General features: G+C 36.9%; 1 protein-coding gene across 1 annotated transcript in view; it reads left to right on the top strand.

The window, feature by feature from the left end:
* The window catches only part of fign (fidgetin), a 100,898-nt gene that overhangs the window by 61,718 nt on the left and 15,606 nt on the right, over positions 1-23,574 (top strand). The gene's annotated exons all lie outside the window — the stretch shown is intronic.

The following is a 23,574-nucleotide window of genomic DNA, read 5'->3' as shown; positions in this document are numbered from 1 at the left end:
TATGTTGGGGGGGGTGACATTTTCAGTGTTTTACAGTTATTCTGCGTGATATGACTACGCCGATAACACAAACAGAAAGCTCGTTTAAAAACAAATATAACACAAAATATATCCACCTGTATAATTCTTTTTTTTTAATACACTGCTGTGGGTGTATTTAAACGCCCAAGATACATCATTTCCAATAATACACCTAAATCACTGTTTTGTTTATTTGACTGTAAAGTGGGCATGACAAACATAGTGGAAAACACATGCACACACGCGCAAAGTGAGCATTAAGTTATGTACTCGAGCAAACAGTCTATCCAAAAGTGAACCACCTCCATAGACACCCCCCCAAAAAAAGTGTTTAATTGTATTCAAACATTTCATTTGCATCCTTTTTTTTTATTTCCTCGCCCGCTCCTGCAGAGCAAATTAGCATCATCAGCAATGAGCTGAAGTATGTTTTCATTCCTCTTGAAAAAAAGAAGAAAAACAGCATTCCAACACCAGTCAGTGGCGACGCAAGGGGGTGTTGAGTACATCCATTATGTTGGAGTGTTTTATTGTAAAGTGGGTTTTAAATTAGTTGTTTGCTGTTTTGTTTTTGCTTGTTTTAGGCTGTACAGGCGTGTTTTTTTGTAGGGGAAAAAATGGCATTCATTTTGGTCATTGGAAATGCGCATGGAATATTGAATACAAATTATCCAGTTGTGATTAATACGATACATAACAAGATCCCAAAAATATATATAGATACACAAAAAAAAAAAATCTAAATATTTTATCGCCACTGTCAGTGTTGCAGAACTACACTATTTTCGGTCATGATTTTGTTTATTTTTTTATATTCCATACTTTTATTTATTTATAGCTTGCAGTTCCACACAACAGCGGCCACAGTCGCATTTATTAATACATGATTATTATTTTATTTTTTTTTCACACAGGCATCATTTTGAATTCAGCTCTTGCCTCTCTGGTGCAATTAGACCGACCGCATATTCCTAATTAAGTGTCCGCTGAGTTTACCAATCCAGTGGGTCTTTTTTTTTAATTATTATTATTATTATTTTATTTTTTTTTACTCCCATCGTCGTGTTTATAGGTGACAGGTCCTTACTTAACCTCACCCTGGGCAACCTCATATATGTGTATGTGTTTGACAGCTGTGTCACATCTGGATATAATAATAATAATAATAATAATAATACATGACATTTATAAGCGCCTTTCAAAGCTCTCAATGACACTTTACAGTCACAGACAAGCATAGGTGATATAATCAATAAAATACAATCACATATGAAATTTTGTCAGTGTTGCAGAACTACACTATTTTCGGTCATGATTTTTTTTGATTTTTTATATTCCATAACTTTATTTATTTATAGCTTGCAGTTCCACATGAATGTTTGAATCCTAGTTGTTGCTACGTATGCCATGACGGAGCGCTATTTGCCACTCCTGCTGAATGTCACCCGGCGTACGTTCGCGCTTTGAAAACGCCGATGTGAGAATACCTTAACCAAGTCTCATTTTTATGTAATCGAACATAACATTTGCTTTATTAACTTATTTTTTATTTAGGTCCAAAACTGCACATTGCAACCTTTTAAAATCACCCCCCCATCACCAAAAGGCTTTTTTTTTAATGAACACAAAGTGTATAAACAACCCTGGCCAAACAACATGGAGTCACTTAGTGTTAAATGGGAGAACGGGGAGTTGTTTTCGGGAATACTTGTCTTGCGAAATAACCAAATCCTAGAACTGTTTTAATGTAAAAGATCTCACAGCGAAAGCCCAAAAATGCACTCTGTGTGAAATCCTGATTTAATACCCCCCCGAAAAATGTCAATTGAATTAAAAAAGGCATTTTTTTTTTTGCTCTAATACACAAAATATGTCAATGTTGCGATACTGTAAATATTTTACTGATGATCAGCACACCTGCACGTTTAAAAAGAATATTTTAAATAATCCCCTTTCTGTCAGTCAACCCAAAATATTATTACGATGACACCCCGCCTCCACCTCAGCTGCATATCAATGTACCCAACGTGTCCAAAAAAAAACACCATCATAGTTAAATTACCGTCTGATAATGTGCATTTGATGCCCCCCCCCCCACCATTAGAACGATTTGATTGCCCCCCACGTGTTACGGCGTAGCGTGCGAGCCCCCCCCCATTTTTTTTTTTATTATAAACGACGTAGCCCGTAATGGGGCGGTGTGTAACACCATTAGCGACGGTGTAAATTGACAGCGCGCGCCCACGGCGTCGCTATAAGGGAGCAGTAAACATCAACAATGACACCCCGTGTATGTACGCTAATGGTGACAAGTAAAGCTCCTGATTACCTTGTGGTGTAGTAAAAAAAAAAAGGGGGGGGGGGTAGGTTGAAGGGATGCTAAGGGGGGGGGGGGGGGGCGTGATGAAAGAAAACACAGCCCCCGGGATGTCGTTGTTGCTGTTGTAAAATCGATACAATGTTCATCACTGGAGATGGATCTATTTGACATGAAGCACCCACTTTTTAGTACAAGGTTGGGAGATCAGTGCTGGATTGTCGTCTTTAAGGACAAGATGTTAAACGCAGGGGTGGGGGGGGGGTGTTTTTATACCACCCCCCCCAAAAAAAAATAAAAAGCGATAATATCATAATCGGTCCTTAAACGTATTCCTGCCGCTTCCGTTTCCACTTGCTTTCTACATAACGATTGTTGAAATAAAATACAGCAGCGGCTGGATTTGTTGGCCAATGTAGTTTTTTTTCCCCTTACACAAAAGGTGGCGCAACACAAATAGACACAAAATCAGTGAAATGTTACCTTCTGGAAAATAAATACTTTATATATTTTACGGGTAACACATGATGGAAAAATTCAGAAGATGGGCTAACATTTAGCATGATTAAGCAAAGGAGTTTTTTTTCCGCACACAAAAGGTGGCGCAACACAATTAGACAAAAAAAATCAACTAAATTTTACCTTCTGGAAAAAAAACGTATATTTTACTAGTCACGCATGATTGGGAAAATGCAAAGGACGAGCTAACAATTAGCATGATTAATTGGACATTCAGCAAAAGAGGGTTTTTTTTCGCACACAAAAGGTGGCGCAACACATGTTGACACAAAATCAGCTAAATTTTATCTTCTGGAAAAAAATACTTTATATATTTTACTAGTCACACATGATGGGAAAATGCAAAGGATGAGCTAACAATTAGCATGATTAATTGGCCTTTCAGCAAAGGAGTTTTTTTCACACACAAAAGGTGGCGCAACACAATTAGACAAAAAAAATCAACTAAATTTTACCTTCTGGAAAAAAACTATATATTTTACTAGTCACGCTTGATGGGGAAAATGCAAAGGATGAGCGAACAATTAGCATGATTAATTTGCCTTTCATTAAATGAGTTTTTTTTGCACGCAAAAGGTGGCGCAACACAATTAGACAAAAAAATCAACTAAATTTTACCTTCTGGAAAAAAAAAAAATATATTTTACTAGTCACGCTTGATGGGCAAAATGCAAAGGATGAGCTAACAATTAGCATGATTAATTTGCCTTTCAGTAAATTAGTTTTTTTTTTGCACGCAAAAGGTGGCGCAACACAAGTTGACAAACAAATCAGCAACATTTTACTTTCTGAAAAAATATTTGATGTTTTACTAGTAACGCATAATAAAAAATGCAATGGACCAGCGAAAAGTTAGCATAAGTTGGCCTTTAAGCAATGGAGTTTTGTTCCCTTACACAAAAGGTGGCGCAACACAAGTAGACAAAAAAACCACTTAGATTTTAACTTCTGAAAAAAATACTGGATGTATTTTACTAGTAACACATGATGAAAAATGCAATGGACGAGCTAACATTTTGCATGATTAATTGGCCTTTAAGGAATATTTGGCCTCACACAAAAGGTGGTGCAACACAAGTAGAGAAAGAAAAACACCGCTGTTATCAGTGAGCACGCTTACAATTCCTGCAGTGATCTAAAGTTGCGCGGCGTCGGAAAATGGAGGCAGCTGTGTGTTGCGCCGCTGAGGGATGTGTTTTGCTCTACTGCCAAAATGAAGGAGCTAACCCGCTAACCCCCCCCCCCCCCCCCAACTTTTATTTGTCTTTTGATTGACAGCCCAGAGTCCCAAAACGGCTCCTTTTCTGAACCGTTCCGTGTGTCTCCATGACACCTTTGCTTACAAACTTTATTAGTTCCCAGTAAGGCAAAAAGTGTGTATTCCGAAAAATAATTTCCCATAGGAAACCATTAAAATGAGAATAATCCGTTCCCAGATCCCCATATATCTCCAAACTATTTGACTCAAGGGCGATCGGACTGTCTTCCTCCTTTTATTTTTCATTTTTATTTTAATTGCACATTATCCCGTCATTGAAAATGTGTTTGTGTGCACTTTCCGAGCCCGTTATGTGCGTGTATGTCTGTTTCTCTTTGTGCTTGTCAGCTACCCCCTCGCCTCCCCCCACCGCGACCACTCCCCCCCCCCCCATAGAACCACCTTGAGGGTGCACAGAATGTCTTGTTCCCTTTCTGTCTCCTTCTATTTGTTTTTATGAGCGGCTAATCGGGGGGGGGGGGGGGGGGGTCGCTCCGTTTTCATCTCGGGGGGGAAGTGGAGGTAGTGGAAGGTCCTACTGGGGATTGGCCAGAATAGACAATCCCCCCAGGTGGAGCAAAGTAGGTTTAGTGCGAAGTCTTCTAATCAGGAGATTCATACGCAAAGGACAACCGACACCCCCGGACAAGTTGCGTCCATAATTTGTAAAATCATTTAAAATGACTTCTACTGAGCGCATTTTATAAAGATTCTACCGCATATAGCGATATTTTACCTTTTAAAACTGAATATTCAGGAAGTCTTGTTTTCCAGTTGATGACGGTGCCTGACGTGACGTCACGGAGGGAACGCCCCTGACCGAGAAAGCGACACACAATGCATTTTGGGTACTTTTTTTTCGTCTGAAAACTTCGTGTTGATGGCGAAATTAGAAGGTAAACTACATAAATAACGCAATGGTGGATTGTTGTGTGTCGCAGCCAAGACTACTATTTGATACTAGTTGACACAAATTCCCAGCAGACAAATTAGTCGATTTCCAGCGGAGCTTGTGCGCCATCTTGTGCGTTTTTTTTAGGAGCTGGCTCGAATTGATACGGAAGGACTTCTTTAATCGATGGCAAACATTTATGCTTTCCTCTTCGGAACTATTTGAATCATATTCATAACTGGATGAATCACAAGAAAGCATCTTCTCCGAATCTGAACTCTCTGAAGCCATTGTTTTGATTCTGGAGCAAGGCAGTTTGTGAAGTAGTATCCTGGCGTGACAAGGGGCGGGACCTTGTGAATCTCCCCAGTTTCTAACTCAATTTGTGGCAGTTTTGGGACACTTTAAGTCCTTTTTATTGGTGTTTTGCATTTGACTAAAAATATCAACCTGCGTGTTTTGGGTGTTTTCGATGCTATGAATGAATGATATAAGATACACATACACATTTCAAAATTTAAGATACACATTTTAAAACAGCAAATTTCCCCATCGTGCGACGATTAAAGTCTTTCTTATTCTTAAAGGACAACCGACATCACTTTTTTGTTTCCTAAGTAACATCAGAAAAACATTTTATAGCATCTAAAATACCCAAAACACGCAGTATGATATTTTTAGTCAAATGCAAAACACCAATAAAAATGACTTAGTGTCCAAAAATGACTTTGAAAACGATTAATAATAATAATAATCATAATAATACATTTCATTTACAAGCGCCTTTCAAAACTCTCAAGGTCACTTTACAGTCACGGGATAAGTTTCCTGTGGGTGAGCAGTGGCAGCCATACGCGCCAACCTGGAATAACAGATATGGATAGAAAGCTAACTAGCTAGCCAACAGATAGCTCGCTAGCCAGTTAGATAGTCAATAGCGCGCTAGCCAGTTAGATAGTCAATAGCTAGCTAGCCAGTTAGATAGTCAATAGCTGTAAGTATGATATTATTAGTCGAATGCAAAACACACCAATACACCAATAAAAATGAATTAGTGTCCAAAATCTGAAAAAAAAAATGAACCCGGAAGTGGCGAGTTTCAGAAGGTCCCGCCCCCTTGTTCGTGGTGTCACCCCCAAGACGTCTTGCCTTGCTGGAGAATCAAAACAATGGCTTCAGATTCGGAGAAGATGCCTTTTTGTTACTCATCCAGTTATGAATATGATTCAAATAGTTCTGAAGAGGAAAGCATACATGTTTGCAATCGATTAAATAATTAATTCTGTGTCATTTTGAGGTATCTGGGGGCGGGAAATGTAGCACTAAAAACAGGCAGAAAATGGTGATAATCAGCCTGTGGAAACGGGCTGATTAATTCCTTACACGGAGCTTTGTTGCCCTCTTCTACCTCTTTTTGGTGCTACATGAAGTTTTCAGACCAAACAAAGTACAGAAATATGCATTGACGTGATGGAAGGACTGCTACAATGTGTCCTTTTTTTCGGTCAGGGGCGTTCCTTCAGTGACGTCACGTAAGGACTCGTCACCAACTCAAAAACAAGACTTCCGGAATATTCAGCGCGAGTCTTAAAAGGTAAAATATAGCTATATGCGGTAGACTGTTTATAAAATGCGCTCAGTAGAAGTCATTTGAAGCCATTTTACAAATTATGGATGCAACTTGTCTGTAGGCGTCGGTTGTCCTTGAAATATTTTCCGTTTTTTTTTTTTTTTTTTTTTTTTTTTTTCAATAACGGTGCTTCTGTAATGATCCTCACGCTAGTTGCAAACCGGCCAGGCTTTCTCCGCCCTCCCACCCCTCTTCCTAAATCATCTGTTTAGGCCTCGCTTTTGTTCACCATTTACATCTTTGGCCTCGAGCCGTTTGTAACCTGCGCTTAAAATGGTATGCGACGTTATTTCCGGTGGCGGGGGTCCGTCGGGGGGGGGGGCATTTTTGTGTTGATTTGCACGGACGGATGAATGTGTGAAATGCGTGAGAAAGAAAAACAACACCTCCACACACCCACACCCCTCGGAAAAATTAAAAAAAAAGCGTTTCTTTAAATGATTTACAGTGGCTCTCGGAATCTGCACTCGGGTGACTTTTGATAATAGCTAGCTTCTTTTTTTTTGTGCGCCTGAGTTGCTTATCATTGAGTAACCTTGGTGAAGAGAGGCATTTTTTTTCTTTTTTTCCCCTCTCCTCCTCTGTCCTTCTTCCAAGGTGTTTCATTATTACATGCTGTTGCCGATTTTTTTTTTTTTTTTTTTTGTATCGGAGGAATGCGTTAAAGCCTTTCACAAGTGGATAAGAGAAAAAAACTACAATATTTGGCTCATATTGAAATTCCCTCCATTGTGTTTTTTTTTCACAATACAGTGATACCTTGGCTTACGAACTTTATTGGTTCCCAGACAGAGTGTGTAAGGCGAAAAGTGTGTATCCCAAAAATTAATTTCCCATAGGAAACCATTAAAATGAGAATAATCCGTTCCCCATAAAACATAATTTTCTACTTTCTAATTTTCTAAGCCTTAAAACGACACAAAATATACCTTATTTTATGTATAATAAATGTGCTACAGTATTATGATTCAAGAAATAAACTATACTGTACAATAAAGTCATTTTATTTACCTTTGTGATGGTCGTTAATGGCTTGATGGAATGTAGTGGTCGTTTTCATCAGCATTAAACACTTGAGCTAATAGCTAGCTAGCGATCTATTAGCTAGCTACCTAGCTAGCTACCTAGCTAGCTATCTAGCTGGCTATCTATTAACCTGCTATTTGCTAGATAGCTAGCTTGCTATCTACTTGAGTTATTCCGGGTTGAGTGAACGCTAGCCACGCTGCTCACCCACAGACAAACTTTTCCCGTGATCCTAAAGTGACCTTGAGAGTTTTTAAAGGTGCTTATAAATTAAATGTATTATTATTATTATTATTATTATTATTATATTTATTATTATCACTATTATTATCACTATTATTATTATTATTATTATTATTATTATTATTATTATTATTATTATTATTATTATTATTATTACGTTTGGGTCACCCCGATGACATCACTATTTCAACACAACTTGTCATGCTAATCCCGCTAGCAACAAACCCGAACGCTGAGAGCCATACTTCTGCCTTTCCCGTTGACAAATTAAATAAAAGAACCAAATCGGATCGAGAAATTTGGGTTTAATTATTTATAATATATTTTTTTTTTTTTTTTGCAGATTTGCGGTGGATTTAATGTAGCGTCAATGTCACTCGTGTTTCTCTTCGCCGTCATTTGCATATTAAAATATGCAACCCGGCCCATTACTATACATTTATGCGAGTTTTAACTTGTTTATCGAGCGCCGTTGCTATTTAGTGTAAGCATATGCCCTCCACCATCGCTAGCCTCGCGATTAGCAAAATTGAATTTAAAGATGATTATGTCGGCCATTTTTTTTTTCCTTCTTCGAACCTATCAAAGCATGTATGTTGACAAAATGTCTCACCTAAGAATTTCATTTAATAAAAATAAAGTAATTAATGTAATTTATAAGTAGAAAACATGTACCGCAGGCTCTTTCATTTAATTATAAAAAAAACACAGGTCATGGAAACGTATACCTGGAAACCTTGACCATTGCTGATTAGAAATGAAGCCATTACGACAAATAATGGCATTGCCGGCGTACGCGTGTCCACCTGAGTTTTATTTTTTTTTTATTTTATTTTTTTTCTATACTTTTCATCATTAATTAATTACATTTAGCGCTTTTGATAACAGCTTTACGCTTTCTGTTCAAAAGTACTTTTCTTCTCTTCAGGTGTTGGTACTGTAAGGCTGAACACACACACACACACACACTTTAAATATTGCGATTTAATAATTAATAAGGACCGTATTTTCCATTGCACAAGGCGCACCGCATTATGAGGCGCACCTTCATTGAAATGGATTGAATTGGATTTGCCTTTATTATGACATATTTTAAAATGTTTTCCATGTAAAAAGCCCCTTCTGACAACCCCATTGACTCCCAAAAATGAATAAGCAACTATTTTATTATTTTCCGAGATAAAATATTCATATTTTCATCACACTGTTTATCTTTTAAGAACGGCGAATTATAAAGCGTAGTGCAACATTTATATAAGAATAATACGTTTGATTTCTAAGCACCTTTCAAAACTCTCAAGGTCACTTTACAGTCACAGGATAAATTTTTCTGTGGGTGAGTAGCGGCAGCCACACGCGCCAGCGTTCACTCAACCTGGAATAACTCAAATAGATAGAAAGTTAGCTAGCTGGCTAATGGATAACTAATAGATAGCTAGTGAGATAGCTAGTTAGGTAGCCAGCTATATAGCGAGTCAGCAAATAGATATGTAGCAAGGTAGCCGGCAAGATAGCTAGCTAGATATCCAGCTAGATAGTGAGATTAGCTAGCCAATAAATAACTAATAGATAGCCAGCTAGAGAGCTAGCCAATATGTATATATTGAATTGTATTTTGTACAGCTGCCCCCATTTCAAGCTCAGATAACTCCAGATCCATATAATTTATGAATTAACTTTTTTTCGGATGAAAGAAGATAGAGTAAGGTTTCTTACGCTGCATTGACCGTTTATGTAGACCTCAAACACAATATTCTGTGAGTTCTGAAATTTGAGTGAAAATGACAACAACCCTGGCACTGGAGTGGGCACATTTTTGCACTTTGTCTGGTAGTGAATGAGTTAATAAGAATTCACATCAGTCTGTGATTCAGATATTTTTTAGGCTAGCAGAGAAGTCTTTTCGGTGGGTTAGCAGTGGCAGCCACACGCGCCAGCGTTCACTCAACCCGGAAGTAACTCAAATAGAATAGTAAGACAAATAGATAGAAAGCTAGCTAGAAAGCCTATAGATAGTGAAGCAATGGAGGTCCTTAACAATTCATTCATCGTGCGCAGAGCAGATCACCTGACGCCGGGTCGGCAGAATGCCAGACGCTGGCGGTGGGGGTTGAGGGGGGATGGGTAGTGGGAGGTTGAGGTGCCAAGGATGGGAAGGGCAGGAGGTGGTAGTAGGGTGGGGGGGGGAGGCAGCGAGGGAGAGGAGATGAGGAATGTCATGAGAGGAGGAGGAGGAGGAGGCCAGGCTCGTATTTGCGATGGTGGGGTTTTAAAGGACAACCGACACCATTTTTTTGTTTGTTTCCTAACTGACATCAGAAAACAACGTTTGATAGCATCTAAAATAGCCAAAACACGCTGGCTGATATTTTTAGTCAAATGAAAAAAAAAAAAACAATAAAAATGACTTGGTGTCCAAAAACGACTTCAAAAATGATTATTATTAATAATAATAATAATAATACATGTCATTTACAAGCGCCTTTCAAAACTCTCAAGGTCACTTTACAGTCACGGTTTTCTGTGGGTGAGCAGTGGCAGCCACACCCATCAACCTGGAATAACAGAAATGGATAGAAAGCTAACAAGCTAGCCAACAGATAGCTAGCTAGCCAGTTAGATAGTCAATAGCTCGCTAGCCAGTTAGCTAGTCAATAGCTAGCTAGCCAGTTAGTCAATAGCTAGCTAGCCAGTTAGTCAATAGCTAGCTAGCCATTTAGTCAATAGCTAGCTAGCCAGTTTGATAGTCAATAGCTCGCTAGCCAGTTAGATAGTCAATAGCTCGCTAGCCAGTTCGATAGTCAATAGCTCGCTAGCCAGTTCGATAGTCAATAGCTCGCTAGCCAGTTAGATAGTCAATAGCTAGCTAGCCAGTTAGATAGTCAATAGCTCGCTAGCCAGTTAGATAGTCAATAGCTCGCTAGCCAGTTAGATAGTCAAGAGCTATCTAGCCAGTTAGATTGTCAATAGCTAGCTAGCCAGTTAGCTTGTCAATAGCTAGCTAGCCAGTTAGCTAGTCAATAGCTCGCTAGCCAGTTCGATAGTCAATAGCTAGCTAGCCACTTAGTCAATAGCTAGCTAGCCACTTAGTCAATAGCTAGCTAGCCAGTTAGATAGTCAATAGCTAGCTAGCCAGTTAGATAGTCAATAGCTCGCGAGCCAGTTAGATAGACAATAGATAGCTAGCAAGCCAGCCAGATAGCTAATAGATAGCAAATAAAATGCTAGGTACACAATTATATGAGAATAACTTTTTTAATTGGCACTTTTCATCAGGTTATTCTTTGAGGCATTTGACTGAATTTGAATCTTGTCTCCATCGTATCTCAAGGCTGTATATGTTATTGTTACTATTATTAGCCTTGCGTGTGGCCTATTTTGAATTCGCCTTTCAAACTCCGCCTGGAATAAAATTAATTTAACAAGAAGAATTAAAAAAAAAAAAAACATATCAGAAAAAAACGAGCACTCAAGAGTTCAGTGTCATCCGAGAGCTTGAAAGAAGGATGAAGCGCCTTTTGTGTTCATTAACAGGAAATCACCTTTGGGAGCCATATTGACTGCACGCTCCGTAATAGCTGTTACAGTTCCATCGCCCCATTGCCTGCTCGCACGTTGGCTTCCTCGCCGCGCGTCATGTGACCGCGGGCGGATATGCCCTGCTAAAAGATTTTGCGGAGAAAAAGACTAACGTGGATGGAAAACAGTCAAAAAAAAAAAAAATCATCGTTTTAATAACATTGTGTAAAGGCTGCAGTGCGGATGAAAATAAAATATATTGCCTGTAACATTATAACATTATAAAGACATCACATTAACTTAAAGGACAACCGACGCCATTTTTTCGTTTCCTGACTGACATCAGAAAAAACATTTGATAGCATCTCAAATACCCAAAACACGCAGGCTGATATTTTTAATCAAATGCAAAACACCAATCAAAATGACGTAAAGTATCCAAAAACAACTTCAAGTATCCAAAAACGACTTCAAAATGAAACCGGAAATGGCCAGTTTCAGAAAGTCCCGCCCCCTTGTTCGTGACGTCACGCCAAGATGTCTTCGCCTTGCTCGAGAATCAAAAACAATGGCTTCAGATTGGGAGATGCTTTCTTGTTACTCATCCAGTTATGAATATGATTCAAATAGTTCTGAGGAGAGGAAAGCATGAATGTTTGCAATCGATTAAAGGAGTTCTCCCATATCAATGCATCACAATACAACACAATATACAATACAATACAATACGATACAACACAATATACAATACAACACAATATACAATACAACACAATACAACACAATATACAACACAATAAACAACACAATATACAACACAATATACAATACAATACAATACAACACAACACAACACAATATACAACACAATATACAATAGAATACAACACAACACAATACGACACAACACAATACGACACAACACAATATGACACAATACAACACAATATACAACACAATATACAATACAATACAACACATTATACAATACAATACAATACAACACAATATACAATACAACACAATACAATACAACACAACACAACACAACACAATACAATACAACACAATATACAATACAATACAACACAATATACAATACAACACAATACAACACAATACAACACAATATACAATACAACACAATATACAACACAATATACAATACAATTCAACACAATATACAATACAATACAACACAATACAATACAATACAATACAACACAATACACAACACAATATACAATACAATACAACACAATATACAATACAACACAATATACAATACAATGCAACACAACACAACACAACACAACACAATACAATACAATACAACACAACACAATACAACACAATAAATACATTTAAAAAAAGCAATACAATACAATACAATACAACACAACACAATAAATACATTTAAAAAAAGCGAGGTGTTGCTTGGCAAAAGACAGCGCTTTATGCAAAGCGCGCCATGCCTTTGGGACCTTGCCAGTTGATGCGCTGTTAGAGAATCTGGCGCCCGGGCCACGCCGGGGCAGGGCGTGGAGTGTGCATGCGAGCGTCTCCCGCGACGGGTGCGTGCGCTGCTGTCAGCCTGTCAGTTTAGACCTAACGCGGTCCCCCCCCCGGAGGTACCTGTGGGGAGACCCGCGGAGCACCCAGTCAGCCTCTGCTGGCGGCCAAGTGGTGACAATAGCTTCCCACCGAGAGAGGAAGTGTCATAGCACGTATGTAAACTAGTGACAGATGACTGCAGACGTGTGGGCCTGCAGACAACAGGCTTGAAAGTAAAGCGCTTTTCGTGTGTCCCCCCCGTCCATTTTGTATCCACTCGAGACAGCCGCGAATACATTGACGAGTCAAAATTGTGAATATATATATATAAAAAAAAGGATGCAAATCATTTGGCAAGAAAAGCTATTGTTTTTTTTCCGGCTTTCAAAAGGCTAGTCGCAAATAGGCAAGGAGTTGTGTAGCGCTTCAGGCAGCTTTTCTAGGCCACAGGTCACCCGGCTCAGTGTTATTTATTTGTTTTTTTTTTTGTGTTATGTTTATTTATTAATCTGTTTGTTTATTCATATACAGTGACACCTTGGCTTACAAACTTAAATAGCTCCCAGACGGAGTGTGTAAGGCAAAAAGTGTGTATCCCAAAAATTAATTTCCCATAGGAAACCATTAAAATGAGAATAATCCGTTCCTAGGTCCCCATAAAACATAATTTTCTACTTTCTAATTTTCTAAGCCTCAAAACTACACAAAATATACAGTACCTTATGTTATGTATAATAAATGTGCTATTGTATTATAGTTAAATAAATAAACTGTACTATATAATAAATTGGAAATTGGAAAAAAATTGGAAAATTGGATATGCCTTTATTAGTCTCACAGTGGAGAAATTTACATTTCACAGCAGCAAAGTGATGAAAGGAATGAGAGTAGAAAAACAAAATACATGAGCTGCTGGAAAGGCAGCCACTCCTGCGGCGCCGTCTTGAAGTCAAAAGAACAACAAAAAAAACCTAAATAACAAATAATATGACAGCATAGAGACAATATGACAAAACAAAGACACAGAGAGACATTCATTCTTCAGGACTTGCTTGCTGTACCCTCTTTGTGATGACATGAAGCAGTTCTAGATGAAAGAGGAGATAAAGTCATTTTATTTTATTTACCTTTGTGATGCTCGTTGATGGCTTGATGGAATGGAGTCACCGTTTTCATCAGCATTAAACACTTGATGAGGAACGTAGCCTTCTTCTTTCACCATCTTGAGAAATGATCCCTTGTAGGTGCTTTCCCTGCGATAATTTTATCTAGTTCCTCATCAATTGTGTTCTGTTTAGCTGGGTTGATAGCTTTCTGCATCAAGTGTAGAGATGGCTTGTTCGGGTTGTTTGTAGAGCCTGATTTCCGTGATATTTTAACCTTGCAGTCTACATTCTGCTTTTGAACTATCAAAGTTGAAACGAGTCCAAATTTCACTGTTTTGGTTTTTTCTTGCGAGGGGTTGCCGATAAAGCACCGGTCAGACCTCTGGCGATGTTTTTTTCCCTCTCATGAGAGGGCAGCATTTACTTGTTGTCCATTTTAGCGCTTTATTACAGCTTCAACTGTTGTTAAAGCGCTATATAAATCAATATTTATGTATTGTATTGTATTTTGTACAGCCAGCCCCCATTTCAAGCTTAGATAACTCCAGACCCATATCACTTATGAATTAACTCTTTTTTTTTCTCACACAAGAAAAGAGTCGAAGGTTTCTTACGCTGAATTGAATGTTTATGTAGTTTTAAAACTCAATATTTTCTGGGTCCTGTAATTTGAGTGAAAATGCCAAAAACCCTGGCCTTGGAGTAGTTACATTTATTTGCACATCATCTGGCAGCGAATGAGTTAATGATGTCGGTAACAGGACCGTGCTGAGATACCTTACAGTCATGGTTTCAGTGTGTCCAAAATCATAGAGAGAAAAAAAAAACAAATAAAGCCGTGCAAATAACTTGGCAAGAAAAGCTATTCTTTTTTGTGGGCTTTAAAAAGGCTAGCCGCAAATGGGCAAGGAGTTGTGTAGCGCTTCGGGCAGCTTTTCTAGGCCACAGGTCACCCGGGTCAGTGTTACACTCCCCGCAGCCTTACTTCAACCTTCGCTCTGGAAATAGAACATGCAACGTCACCCAGCCAGGAGGGAGGTAGATTCCAAAACCTCCATTCCCAACGGATTGCGGCGTATGGAATCTATTTTGCGTAGCGCGGTTTGACCTCCCCGCCATTTTCCCGTTTGAATATTGTTATGACACGCATATCCGAAATGAGCCCGACCGCGCAAATTGCCCCGTTCAAAGTGAACCGAGATGTGACAATAGCTTTTTCTCCGATTTTTAGCCCCGCTAGGACCTTTTACGTATACAGAAAGTGTGTGTAAGGCGAAAGGTGTGTATTCCAAACATTAGTGTCCCATAGGAAACCATTAAAATGAAAATAATCCGTTCCCAGGTCCCCATGAAACATAATTTTCAACTAAATAAGCCTTAAAACTACCCAAAATATACCTTATTTTATGTATATTAAATATACTATAGTATTGTAATTAAAGAAATAAACTGTACTGTATAATAAAGTTGTTTTATTTACCTTTATGATGGTATCGATGAAAAGGTTTCTTCATCCGTCATCTGTACTTCTTTGAAGGTGTCGGACGTTTCGCTTTTATCCAAGAGGCTTCGTCAGCGAACTAAACTCTTTTGCTGGTAGTTTCGGCCCTACATGTGCACCTAAAAGCTACCAACCACTCATTTGACGACAATGAGGTTAAAAATCTTAGCGAAAGAAAATAGATGGTTTGAAAGGGGAGTAAAAGAAGCGATTTTCATAAAACAGCAAAACCCTTCACTAAATCGCCATGGTGCGGTGAGTTTCAATTTGGATCGTTCGTACAACAGACTTCTTAGGCAACATAGACTTAGTTATGCTGATGAGGTGATACCAGAGCAAATGAGGCAATCTGGCCAGTCGTAGACCCCACACTCAGGCAGGACAATAGAAGCGATCAGTCAGGACAATATAAGTAATCAGCGTAGCCGCAGGGAGTAGTCCGAAAATCGAAAAGTATTAGCGTACGTCGAATCGGGTGGAGTGCTGAATTTTAATTCTGATCGTGACAGAGTTGCTAGAACAACATTTCTTGTTTGCGACACTTAGTGTCTTCCCTCCCCACTCGTTTTGTATTTCAGACAGGTTAACAATTCCTTCTATTCATAGCCTTCAAGACATACTGGGCCATCATTTTCCTGGGCAACCTCCCTCTTCCTTCTCTCATTTCAATTCGGCTCTTTGAAGGTTGGCGCCCACCATCCTTTTCTTCTCCTTGTTGGACAGATAATTCTAATTAACGCTCGGAGCAGCCTTTCAAAGGCTTTTCTCTTTCTTTCTCGGTCATGAGAACGCATACGAGGTCCAAGGGCGAACTTGCAACATGGCCGATTAAAGGACAACCGACACCATTTTTTTTTGTTTCCTAACTGACAACAGAAATTTTTTTTATAGCATCTAAAATACCGAAAACACGCAGGCTGATATTTTTAGTCAAATGCAAAACACCAATAAAAATGACTTAAAATGTCCCAAAACTGCCACAAAATGAGCTCGGAACTGGGTAGATTCAGAAAGTCCCGCCCCCTTGTTCGTGATGTCACGCCAGGATACTCCTTCACAAACTGCCTGGCTCCAGAATCAAAACAATGGCTTCAGATAGTTCAGATTCGAAGAAGATGCTTTCTTGTTACTCATCCAGTTATGAATATGATTCAAATAGTTCTGAAGAGGAAAGCATAAAGCATCTTGTGCATTTTCTGGGACGCTACATTGGAGCGTCCCTGACGGCTCGAATTGATACGGAAGGACTTCTTTAATCGATTGCTAACATTTATGCTTTCCTCTTCGGAACTACAGTAAAGTCTCGTTATATCGATATCGGATATATCGATAGTCCCGGTTATATCGATACTATTTCTATGCACGCACTGAGAAAATTACATGCAAACAGGGTCGGATATATCGATAGTCCTGGTTATATCGATATTTTTTCGGACTCCCTTGAATATCGATATAACGAGACTTTACTGTATTTGAATCATATTCATAGCTGGATGAGTAACAAAAAGGCATCTTCTCCGAATCTGAAGCCATTGTTTTAATTCTCGAGCAAGGCAAGACGTCCTAGCGTGACGTCACGAACTAGGGGGCGGGACCTTCTGAAACTCGCCATCTCCGAGGTCATTTTGAAGTAGTTTTGGGACACTTTAACTCATTTTTATTGGTGTTTTGCATTTGACTAAAACTATCAGCCTGCATATTTTGTGTATTTTAGATGCTATACGATGTTTCTGATGTCAGTTAGGAAACAAAAAATGGTGTCGGTTGTCCTTTAAGTGGCCATGTTTTCTAGACCTTTTTTTTGCGTGTTTTATACCGTTTGAATCTCAAATTCAGAGGAAGGAAATGTATGGTGACTATTTGGAACTATGTGGAAGTTAACATTTTTTTTCCCCGACTTCTTGGAAATCCAGCATAGGGACACCCATGTCATATTGATCAAAGATTGCCTCGGTTGTCTCATTTCACCTTTTGTCCCCGCCGGCGCCTCAGACAAGCGACCTTCTTTGAAACGTGAAATGTTTCCCATCGTTTTTTTTTTTCCGCCGCCAAAGCTTCTGGCGCTTACCGGTAAACATCCTCCTTTGTTTTGTGGCTTTTCAATAGTGCCGTTTTATATTTATTTCTCGCTCGCTCGCCGCGCTCGATCAAACGGCAGCGCTGTGAATGAAGCACTCTCGTCCGTTCACCCTCTTACAATCCTTCAATGCCTATAAAGTCCGTGGTCCAAACATGAAGGTTGAGGTAATAAGAGAGGCTATGAAAACTCTCCTTTTTTTTCCTTTCTTCCTCATCTCTTTTATATGTCAGGCCAACGCACGCCCCGTGATCACACCGTGAAGGATGAGCTTCCTTTACAGCGCGCTTATCCCGCCATCCTAACCAGGTTAACGCGGCTATAAAAAGTAATGGTTGCGAATGGGATCAGTGAATAAGATAACCTGTTGGTTTCCAATGAGGCTTGGCCCTGTTGCTTTTTTGTACACATGCCGCTGCCATTAAACCGCTTCATTACAGTAAACGTCAGCGCTCGCTAAATAGAACTCAACACAGGAAAATCCCAGCCGGGGCACTTCCCTCCCCCCCCCACCCTGCTGCCGTTTATGTCTAGCCTCCTGGTTTGTTGGATTGTGTTTATCTATGAATTTAATTTAATTTATGTACTTATTGAGTAATTAATTAAACTATTTATGTATTTATTGTGGTTTATTTTATTTTGTTTTACAGTATTTATTTTATTTATTGAATAATTAATTTACCTATTTATTTGGGTTTATTTTATTTTGTTTTACAGTATTTATTTATCGAATAATTCATTAACACATTTATTCATTTATTTATTGACATAATAATTCATTAACCTATGCATTAAGTAGTTTGTTTATGTATTTGTATTTTATTTTATTTTTAAAGCTAATTTAATTTAATTATATACTTATTGAATAATTAATTAAACTATTTATGTATTTATTTTGGTTTATTTTATTTTGTTTTACAGTATTTATTTTATTTATTGAATAATTAATTTACCTATTTATTTGGGTTTATTTTATTTTGTTTTACAGTATTTATTTATCGAATAATTCATTAACACATTTATTCATTTATTTATTGACATAATAATTCATTAACCTATGCATTAAGTAGTTTATTTATGTATTTGTATTTTATTGTTTTTAAAGCTAATTTAATTTAATTCTATACTTATTGAATAATTAATTAAACTATTTATGTATTTATTTTGGTTTATTTTATTTTGTTTTACAGTATTTATTTTATTTATTGAATAATTAATTTACCTATTTATTTGGGTTTATTTTATTTTGTTTTACAGTATTTATTTATCGAATAATTCATTAACACATTTATTCATTTATTTATTTATTGACATAATAATTCATTAACCTATGCATTAAGTAGTTTATTTGTTTATGTATTTGTATTTTATTTTTTTAAAGCTAATTTAATTTAATTTTGTACTTATTGAATAATTAATTAAACTATTGATGTATTTATTTGGGTTTATTTTATTTTTGTTTTACATTGTTTATTTATTTATTGAATAATCAATTAAACTATTTATTTATTTACGTTTATTTTATTTTGTTTTCAGTATTTATTTATTTGGATTGGATTGGATTTGCCTTTATTTATTTATTTATTTATTGATCGAATAATTGAACAACCTGTGAATTTAGTAGTTTATTTATTTATGTATTTGTATTTTATTTTTAAAATCTATTCCACTTTAATTTATTAATTATTAATTAAACTATTTATTTTTAATTTGGGTTTATTTTATTGTTATTTATTTATCAAATAATTAATTAACGTATGTATTTAGTAGTTTGTTTATTTATTTTTTAATTTCATTTGATTTAATTGTGTATTTATTGAATACTTAATGAAACTATTTATGTATTTATTTGATTTGATTTTGTTTTAGTGTTTGTTTATTATAGTACCTATGCTTGTCTGTGACAGTAAAGTGTCCTTGAGAGCTTTGAAAGGTGCTTAAAATATAATGTATTATGATTATTATTATTATTATTTATTTCATTTATGTGATGTATTTATTAAATAATTAATGAAACTATTTAATAGCTTATGTTATTTATTTATTGAATTTTATTATGTCTTTAATGGATAATTAAACTTTATTTATTTGGATTTAATTCATTTTGTTGGCAGAATTTTTACATTTTATTTATTTATCAAATGTATTTATTTAAATAATAAATTAAATATTTATTTAGCAGTTTAAAAAAAATAGCTTTATTTTTTTATTTTACAGTATTTATTTTATTTATTGTATTAATTTTATTTCATTTATTTATCTATTGATTTATTGTATACATTTTATTTCATTATTTATCTTGTTTTGTTTTACTTGAACATGCCTCGATGAGGCGTCACGTTGCGAGGTCACGATGCTCCTTCACGACGAGACGTTTGCGTTGTCAGTTTGCGCCACTGCAACATTCGGAGGCTCGCCGCCTCCTCCAATTGTCTTGTACAGTACTTGCGTCAGGTGAACTTGTGTGTCAAACGCTCTTTTTTTGAGCATTTGGTGTGGATTTAGCCGCATTGAGGGTTGTAATGGGAGACGTAGACCCCCCCCTCCCTACCCCTCTCCTTGGGGGGCCTCTTGGCCCATGGGAGTCATGCTTTAATGAGCATCACTGAAACTGCGAAATGACAGCTCACCGACTCTCTCAACCTCCTGATTTACTGTATTAACGGGAAAATTGAGAAATACGCCGTGTGTGAACCCCCCCCCCCCCCCCCCACCGGCCCCCTCACCCAACCTCCCCATCACCCATTAAACTGAACCTTTTACCTCCACCTAAGAAACTATCCCGGAAATTCTACAGAGAATGGAGATTTATAGTTACATCTATTAAAAAAAATAAAAATAAAAATAAAATAAAAATCATAATAATCTGTGCACTAAGTGTTAATTTATTCAGCACGGATCTGATTGATTATAAATTAAATGTATTATTATTATTATAATATTATCATCTTGAGAAAGATAGAATTGAAACAGCAACCGCCGCACGCACCCCCAAAATGTGTCAATTAATAAATAAATACAAAAACATATAGATAAATAAATGAATGAATGAATAAATGAACACACAAATATATAAAGCCATACGTAAATACATAAATATATACATAAAATGACCTGTGCTTAATTCGCTATTATAATAATATAATAATAATATAATATTTACGTACATCGATTGAAGTATCGTATTTTCCATTGTATAAGGTGCACCCAAAAGCCTTGATTTTTTTGCATTATATTTGGATTATAATAATTATTATTAATTTTATAAATAATTTAATTATTAATTATATATTATCCAATTATTATTACTATTATTGTTGTTATTACTCATACTATTACTATTACTTTTTTACTATTATTATTATTATTATTTTATTTTATTATATGCAGTAATTTTAGTATTACTATGATGATGATTATTATTATTGTTGTTGTTACTCATACTATTACTATTATTATTATTATTATTACAATTATTTTATTATGCAGTAATTTTAGGATTATGATGATGATGATGATCATGATTATTATTATTGTTATTATTATTGTTGTTGTTACTCATACTATTACTATTCTATTATTATTATGATGATTATTTTATTATATGCAGTAACTTAGAAAAATAGAACGTAGAAAATGATGTTTCATGGGGACCTGGGAACGGATTATTCTAATTTTAATAGTTCCCTATGGGAAATGATTTTTTGGGATACACACTTTTCGCCTTACACACTCTGTCTGCGAACCAATTAAGTTTATAAGCCAAGATATCACTATATATCGCCTATCGCCCTCATCATAAATCCTTAATAGCGCAGACGCTTCCATATCATGTCAGTGCATAGTGGTGAGTAAAAAAAAAAATAAAAAAGTTCTGTTGCTATGGTAACCACGAATTACTTACTTTAGCTGCGAACCAGCCGGGACTCCTGTCATGTTGTGTTAATGGTTGCCTCCATGTCAACGATACTTTATTTTATTTTATTTTATTTTATTTTTTTACGAGTCGTACATACTCGGCTGCAGGCTGAAATGATCAGACGTGTCGTTGTTCGGCAGCCACGCGCGCCAGCGTTCACTCAACTCGCAAGTAACACAAATAGATAGAAAGCTAGCTAACTAGCCAACAGAAGGTAGCTAATAATAATACTAATACATTGTATTTATAATCGCCTTTCAAAACTCTCAAGGACATAGCTAATAGCTAGCTAGCTACATAGCTAATATATAGATAGCCAGCTAGATAGCTAATATATAGCAAATATATAGCTAGCAAGATAGCGAGGGAGACTATTTACTTTTATTTTGGTATGTTTAACAGGCTTTTTAAGTACAGTAATGGATTTGATTTAAATCTTGAATGAGTTGTTTGCACACTGCTTTTATTTTGAAAGTGTATTTTTTGTTCTGTTGCCGTTAGGTTCAAAATAATTTACACTTTTGATTTTTTTTAATGAACAAAGGATTTTTGATTTTGAGATTATCTGACCGGAGCAGCACAGTGGACAACTGGTTAGTACGCCAGCCTTGCAGTGCAGAGGTCCTCGGGTTCGATTTTGGCTCCCGTACATACATCGTACATCATTTTATTCATGTTTTGATGATTTTCTAGTCTATATTTACGTATGAACCTATTTATTTATTTGTCTACTTATTTATGTACAGTGATACCTTGTCTTACGAACTTAATTGGTTCCCAGACATAGTGTGTTAGGCGAAAAGTGTGTATCCCAAAAATTAATGTCCCATAGGAAACCATTAAAATGAGAATAATCCGTTCCCTGGTCCTCATAAAACATAATTTTCTACTTTCTTATTTTCTAAGCCTTAAAACTACACAGAAAATACCTTAATTTATGTATCGTAAAGTCGTTTTATTTACCTTTGTGATGGTCCTTAATGGCTTGATGGAATTGAGTGACCAGTTTCATCAGCATTAAACACTTGATGAGGAACGTAGCCTTCTTCTTTCACCATCTTGAGGAATGATCCCTAGTAGGTGCTTTCGCTGCCATAATTTTACCTAGTTCCTCATCAATTGTGTTCTGTTTATCTGGGTTGATAGCTTTTTGCATCAAGTGTACAGATGGCTTGTGCGGGTTGTTTGTAGAGCCTGATTTTAACCTTGCAGTCTACATTCTGCTTTTGAACTATCAAAGTTGAAACGAGTCCAAACTTCGCTGTTTTCTATCCATTTTCTCACTCTCTCTTTCTCTGTCTCTTTAATGTTTAAACCACCTCCCCTCACTGCTGCGTTCTTGACCAATCACGTGGCTTTAACCGAAGACTGGGGGGCGGGGTATAGAGGACAAAAAAAAATGTTGGCTGCCATTTTCTTTTATGGAGAACGGCCTCACTTTCTCTCTGTCTTTTGTAACCCCCACCCCCCTTTTTTGGTGCACCTTATCCACCGGAAAATACGATACGCCGCCGCAAAATGTCAACCTTTACGACGGTTGCGGTTTGCTGTCCGAAATGGAACGTATGACCATCACATACTGTAACAACTACAAGTATCACTCTATGAGCTCAGCCGCCAGTGTTGGTCGCTTTAATGGACAGACGGACGGACGGATGGACGCACGGCTTTGGGCTTGGGATGCTAATTACTACTGATGAAATGCGAGTGAGCCGCAAGCAAGGTTACATCAGACACATCCGATGGCTTTTCAGACCCGCACGGTGGGGGTTGGGGGGGGTTATTTGTCGCATTTACGGTATTTGGCCAAATGTCAATTGACTTTTATTGATGATTTAAAAAAAAAAAAAAAACATTTGTTGACCAGTGTGTTGATGAATTTGATCATTGATCGGTGGTTGATTGATTTCATTGTTGAATCGCTAGGTTCTTACAATATGAAAACAAACACAATTTATGCCCATAACGTACTTCATTTTGATTGAAGTGACA

Source organism: Hippocampus bargibanti, linkage group LG08 (assembly GCF_051943395.1).
Source record: "Hippocampus bargibanti isolate YZ-2025 linkage group LG08, ASM5194339v1, whole genome shotgun sequence".
NCBI lineage: Eukaryota > Metazoa > Chordata > Actinopteri > Syngnathiformes > Syngnathidae > Hippocampus > Hippocampus bargibanti.
This window is presented reverse-complemented; position numbering and strand designations above follow the sequence as displayed.